Here is a 6,880-nt window from a genome sequence, read left to right as displayed (position 1 = left end):
AGCTCTCCTCAGGCCTGGGATGGTCCTGGGAGACTGCCAGCTGACTTCTCATTCAAACTCCCTGAGCCTGGGCCAACCCAAGAGAAAGAGACTGGCCCCTGGCCTAAGCCGAGCCCTTCCTCGGGGGAGGGCCCTCCCAATCTGGCCTAGAGGCTCCCTCTCTCCAAGTTGGTCCCCGCCTCCTGAGCCCAGCACCCCCCACCCCGCCCCGGGGGGTGGGGTGGGGGACCCGCGGCTCCCAGCGCCCCCGAGTCTGGTGGCTGGAAACGCTTCCATCCACGATCAATAACAGGCCTAATTCAGTGCCTGCAGCAAGTACAAAGGAGTGGAGGTTAAATCAATATTGAGAAGTCTCGAAATTAAACTAATTAAGAGCAAGCCTTAATGATTTTTACTGTCTGGGAATAGAGAGGACAAAAGGCCCAGCCGTATTTCATGATTCTACCTTAGCATCTTGGTAACTTGGGAAGCAGAAGATGAAAAGTGCTCCCAGCTCCCTGTCTTGCAGGAGAGGGGAGTGCCTCGTCCTCGGTGGAGAGAGACGGGGAGGAGGAAATGGACGGGATGGGGCACAGGATGCAAACTGCACGTGTGGAAGGCCACTGGCTTGGGGCAGGGAGGGTATGGTTGACCTGTGACCCCTCCCCCGAAAATATATTGAAGCCCTAACTCCCAGTACATGTGAATGTGACCTTCATTTGGAAATGGGGTCTTTGCAGATGGGATCAAGTTAAGATGAGATCATACTGGATTGCGGTGGCCCTTGCCCAGCGGTTCTCAACCTGTGGGTCGCGACCCCTTTGGCGGTCGAACGACCCTTTCACAGGGGTCACCTAAGACCATCCTGCATATCAGATATTTACATGATGATTCATAACAGTAGCAACATTACAGATATGAAGTAGCAACAAAAATAATTTTATGGTTGGGTCACAACATGAGGAGCTGTATTTAAAGGGCCAGAAGGTGGAGAACCACTGCCCTAACCCAATGGCGGGCGTCCGTGTAAAAGGAGGGAAGCTTGGATGCAGACACACAGGCACCGGGAGAATCATGTGGGGATAGAGACGGAGATGGGAGGGCTGCAGCTGCAAGCTGAGGGGAGACCCCCCCAGAAGCTGGGAGTGGCCAGGAGGGAGTCTCCCCTACAGCTTTCAGAGGGAGCCTGGTCTGATGGACGCCCCGACTCCAGACTTCTGACCTCAGAGCTGTGAGACAACAGATTTCCGGTATTTAAGCCTCGTGGCTTGTAGTGCTTTGTGTATGGCAACCCTAGGACATGAACACAGGGATCCTGGGTTCGAGTTCCACGCTGCACAGTGAAGCTGTGCCAGCTGGGCAAGATGCTTAACCTCCAGGGGCCTCCGTTTTCTCCTCCGAGAAGTGGGGACAGAAGTTTTTGCACAGAGATGCGGCACAGATACATGAAAGCACGAGTGTGAAATATGTACGATGAGCTGCACGTGCCACAAAATATCACCTGGCTCGTTGCTAGTAGGAAGAATCTGGGAGGGACTCGGGAGCCATTGTCAGACGGGCAGGAAGCTCCCGGCAGCTCGTAGGGCTGGTCTAAGCTCCAGTCAGACCACAGGCGTGGGGTGTCTTCGCATCTTTAGAGATATATGGACACGAGGGTATTTTATTGTTGTTCTCAACAGGGATTTTATTTGCTGCCCACGTGGCCCAGGTTTTCTCATCTGTAAAACAAAAGGGTTGGGCAACATTATTTTAAAGGTGTTTTTCAGCATCATTCTCTGGGCTTATTTATATACTAAAAAAAGTCTTAGCAGCCCAACCTCATCCTTGGACCTCCCTCCTTAGCCCAGTAGCCCAGAACAATTCAGAGGGATACCAGTTAAGCACTGGCTTTGCATCGCTCTGTCCCCTGTCGCCTGGGTTAAGGAAGGGGCCACTTCCCCTCTGTCCTCCCTCAAGAGTGTACCTGGTATGGAAGGACAGGAAACCACACAGGCAGCAAGTAAAGCCCTATGGATCACGAGAAGGCTGGCATCCCAAGTCCGGTGGCTCCCAGGTCTGCTCATCCCAAATAAACCTTCCTGGGGCCGGGCCTGGCAGTGGAACAGGGCGGCTGGGCGTGGGCTGCAGGGCGCAGTCCAGCCTCTTCCAGGCTCCGGAGGGTGAAGGCTCTTGGGTGGCCTCAGCATTTCGGAAGGAGCTGCGCCTTGCAACCCTGGGGTTCTCCGGTGGGAAGACCGAACCTCCGGTTCATGTGACAACCAACACTTTCCCAGGTGGGCATCAGTGGGCGGATAAGCACCTGCCTGCACATCACCCTCATAGGGTTACATCAGCTGTGTCACCACAATGACCACCTGCACACTGCATCACCTGGCGACCCCACCTGCAGCCCATCACCTCTATCAATAGCACCAGACCCACTGTTGCTGCTGTCCTCAGCTGTGACCGCCAGGACCCCGTGCTCACTGCCATCGAAAACTCGGAATGCCCTCCACTAGCATCATGGTCTTTTCCATCCACTCCACAGTCCGAGTCCTCACAAGCACCCCGATAAGCCAAATAAAGTGTATACGGCTTCATTGCTGCCACACGCACGGCATCTCACCCGGATATGGTTTCTGCCGTTGGGAAATGGACACGACGCGAGGACCCCCTCTATAATGTGAACACGAGAACAATGGCTGTGCCTGGACGCCGAGGGCCACAGTAAACAAACAAAGCGTGCACTTGGAGGTGGGCGGCATGCACGGAGAGCACCTGGTGGGAGGGGCCTGGGCTTAAAGGGCGTGGCCGGGGGAGTTCCACGTTTTGCTTGGGGGTGATAAAAATGAGAATCGCTGCCCCTGTCCCTCTCCAGACCAATTCAGCCAATCTCTGGGGACTTGGCATTTAAAACACACACAAAACTCTCCAGGGTTTCTTTGTATGTAAATTTTATAACAAAAGAAAAAAAACAACAACCCTGTTAAACAAAATTAAAGTCCATAGTTATGCATACTGAAGAATTTAGAATGACGTGTACTGATGTCTGCAATTTACTTGGAAATGCACCCAAAATAAGATGGATTGAGGGACAGATGGAGAGATGTGATAACGCAACTCTAGGAAAAGGTTAATGGTGGGTCTGGTAGATGGTGGGCATATCGCTGCTCACTGTAAAATTCTTTCAACGTTGCTGTATATTTGAAAATTTGCATACAATGTTGGTGAAAAAATCCCCCAAATGGTTTTAATGGGAAGCCTGGACTGAGAGCCACTGCATCTGAAGGAAAAACCCAGAAAGTGCAATCCTCTGCCCTCCACCCTCCACGTGTGAAAGCACATACTCCTAATCGGACTGGTCCAGTGCGTCCCTCCTTCCCCGGTGGAGGCAGGCACAGACAGTGTATTTGTGACGTGCCCCTGGAGGGAGGCTGCTCCTCTCAGAGCCTGGGCTGGGGAGATGAGACACATAGCTGCCCCGGCCCCACAGGGCTGTCCTGAGTGCCCAGCGCTGGGCCTGGGACCCGCCACAGCCATACCAGTCGGCCAGCTCTGCTTTGCTCAAATGCCCCCATTGCCACCCTGAGTCTCCCTTTGCAAGGTCCAAGCAGACAAACTTTGGGAGTTAAAGGCATTTTATTAAATCCCATTGTATTATGCAGCTCAGTTCCTCCAGGAGCTGAGGAGCGGGGCGCACAGAGGAGGAAGTGCTGGGGTTTTCTCTTCTCCACTTTGCCTGGCCTCTCTCCTGCTCCAGGAAAGCATTCCCTGAGTGTGGAGGGGCCCCACTGTGAGTGCCTGCTCCCCGGCCCAAGCGTTAGGCCTTGGGCTTGTCTGCAGGCAGCAGTCTGGGGATCTAATCACCAGCATTGATCCCACGTGTCAGGGTTCACAGAGTTATTATCCCAGCCAGGCCCCCAACCCTCGCTTCAGCACCCACAGCAGCACGTTTTACGTTGGCACCAAGCGCAGCCTTCCCGTGCTGACCTCCTTGAGTCCTCCTCCCCCGTGGAGTAGGAAGGCGGCATTCTCATCACAGATCGGGACCCCGAGGCTTACAGTGACTGTCGGAGACCAAGGAAGGGTCTGTAGCAGAGGCGTGGTTCAAACCAGCGCCCGGCCTCCTATGGCTGGTGACCTTCTCTTATCTTATCCTGAGAATGGCTTCCACTCCAGTCCCCAGCCAGGCAAGAGGGGGGCGGTTGGGGGGGCGGGGGGCTCTCCCTGACCCTCACTCCTAACCCCCCAGGCCTAGCATGTGCGTGTGAAAGGTCACACCCAGGCCCCAAGGACTGGCCAGCACACGCAAAGGCCCAGCCTCTCTTCCTGGCCGCCACAGGCAAGTGTCTGGCTGGGGCCTGAAGCCAAGTCCATCTCCTCTGAGGACCAGGGTCAGGAAACCAGGTGACATGCCATAGGACACTGAGGCTGGGTGTGGGGGAGAACTTCCTGGGTAAGAGAGAGGGTGAAACCGAAAAGGCATGACTTGCCAAGAAACCACCCAGCCCCTAACCTGCCCTCAACGGAGCCGGGCTATGGGAGGCCACCCCAGGCTCCCACCCTCCGGCTGGCGAAGCATCTTTGGGCTCCATGACCCTGAGACTCAGCTCCCGCCTTTGGGAGTCCCTCCTTTGTGTGCAAGTGCAGGGAGCCCCCACCCAGCCGTTGGGAGTCCCTCCTTTGTGTGCAAGTGTAGGGAGCCCCCACTCCCTGCAGTTGTGGAGAGGTGCTGTCCTCCAGGGCTGCAGTCCTGGCCCAGCTGGGCCTCCTGTCTCCCGAGGGGCCAGTGGCCTGAGGGGAGAGCCCAGGCTTGGAGCGGTGCCAGCAGCAGGCCAAGCGCCTCCACTCTGCAAACACGGAGCCTCACACGGCCACGGCCTGGCAGGAGGAAGGCAGGGTGCCTGCCCCAGACCTGTGCTGGGGACCCACCTCTTGGGCCCAGTCCCCTCCATTCTAAAATGGGGCTGTCAACTGGATAAACAAAAATAAAAACAAATAAAATGGGGGCAATGACATATGCCTTGTATAGCTAAAATAGATGCAAAAGATAGCTAATTTCATTAAGGGCTTATTCCACTCACTACCTCTTTTCATCCTCATAACAACTCATATTACGCCCACTGTGCAGATGAGGAAACTGAGGCTAAGGTAAGCCTCATGCCCAGACAGCTAGTAAGGGCAACAATCCCATTCTCTTTCTCTCTCTCTCTCTCTCTCTCTCTCTCTCTCTCTCTCTCTCGGCATGCGTGTGCATGTATAGCATGTGTGTATCTGTGTGTGTGTGTGTGTAGCATGTGTGTATCTGCATGAGCAAGTGTGAATGTGTGTACCTGTGCACAAGTGTGTGTGTGTGCGTGTGTGTGTTGGGCAGCCTGGCAGAGGCAGAGAGGCACCATGCCCGGCCACGCGAAGCAGCTTGGAGGGGAGCGAATTGGGAGACTGTACTTTGCCAGTGCGTGTTCTTCTGGGCACTAGGCCTGGGTGGGGAACACTCTCCTCTGTAATAATGATAAAAACAGTAGTAATTAACAGGCCTGTAGCTAATATTTCCCTCGCGCCTCTGTCCCCAGACCTCCAAACTCTGGGTAAACAGTGAACCTACTGGCTTTATGGCCACACCCCTGGGCCTGTAAAGTCTTAGGACTTGCCCCATTTTCTGTCCCCTGCAGCTGGGAGGCCAGTGTGGGTGCGCACTCCAGGCCCACCTGTGCCAGGAGCTGCCCTTCGGGCGCCAGTGGCAGAGCTGGGAAACTGTCTCGGGTCCTCTCCTCCTGCTTCCCAGGATCACCCTGGGCCCGGGAGCAGCAGAGTAAGGAAGGGAAGGAGCGAGGTGTCAGCTGCCTTTGCCCCTCAACTCATGGGCTCCCCAGCCGGCCAGCCCTGCCTCAGGGAGAATGCCCTGCTCCTGCAGCCCGTGGGGCCACGTATGTCCGGCGGGTCTGGTCCCTGCAGGAGACAGCTGACGGCTTTCTCTGGTCCCAGCCAGGAGTCATTACACTCCACATGTCTAATTTAAACAAGCAATTAGGCAGCTCTATTAGGGTCAGCCGTGCTTCCCACCTGGGACAGATAGAACTTCCCGAGGTGGCTGGTGGGAGGGAGGTGACCGTACCATCGGCCTCCTCCCTCCCAAGCTGTTCCCAGGGAGTTCAGTGTCAGGGGGAGCATCCCGGGCCCTGAGAGCCAGTGTCCTGAGCGGTGTGAAGCAGGACCGATCTTCAGACAGAGCCCACTCCCCACTGTCTGGGCAGCCCACCCACACCGTGGCAGGAAGGACCGTAAGCAATTTAAATGGACGGACAAGCCAAGACTCTCTTGTGGCCGGTGGCTTCAACCTCCCCCCACACCCCTGAAAAGCAATGACTGGGTGTGAGTTCTAGTCCTCTGCTTTCTCCCAAAGCTGTGGGACAAGGAGGGGCGGGGGAGGCACGGCCAGGACTGGTCCATCGTAAGCACATTCCCCCAGCACATCCCACATATCCCTACAGGCGGAGTGAGGACTCTGGGAACAGGCACAGTTGTGTGCAAACACGTTTGTGAGTGAGCCTGTGTCATGCAGGTGAGTCTTTCTGGAGAGAAGGCCCAGAGCTTGCATCAAATGTCCCTCAGCCACTCCTGAACACGATGGTTTGTCGCCTTCCATAAAGGGGACTCGATTTCAGAAGCCAGTGGTGGGTTTTGGGGACTGGACTCTGCCTTTGAAGAGGGGGCTTAGGATGGGTTTGGGGGACACTGAGGCAGACTATGACAGGCAGGACTGTGGCTGCCCCCAATATGGAGGCGGCCCCCAAGTGCCTTCCTCATCACCTCATTTTCCCGATCGCGACAGCTCCATACCTACTGTTTCCTGTCCCCCCCTGACAGCCTTCTGACAATGAAGGCGGCGTCAATGTCATCTAAATTCCCCCAGAAGCCCGGG

The 6,880-nt window shown here is 55.6% G+C and overlaps 1 protein-coding gene across 1 annotated transcript in view; it reads right to left on the bottom strand.

Moving 5' to 3' along the window:
• The window catches only part of LRRN2 (leucine rich repeat neuronal 2), an 18,735-nt gene extending 17,041 nt beyond the window's left edge, over positions 1-1,694 (bottom strand). The window contains exon 1 of the mRNA XM_006772003.1: positions 1,481-1,694. The gene's annotated coding sequence lies outside the window, so the exon portion shown is untranslated. The remainder of the gene's footprint in view (positions 1-1,480) is intronic.
• Between the last annotated feature and the right edge of the window lie 5,186 nt (positions 1,695-6,880).

The sequence above is a fragment of the Myotis davidii genome, unplaced genomic scaffold (genome assembly GCF_000327345.1).
Source record: "Myotis davidii unplaced genomic scaffold, ASM32734v1 scaffold246, whole genome shotgun sequence".
Lineage (NCBI taxonomy): Eukaryota > Metazoa > Chordata > Mammalia > Chiroptera > Vespertilionidae > Myotis > Myotis davidii.
The sequence above is the reverse complement of the archived record's forward strand: the minus strand, read 5'-3'. Positions and strand labels throughout refer to the sequence as shown.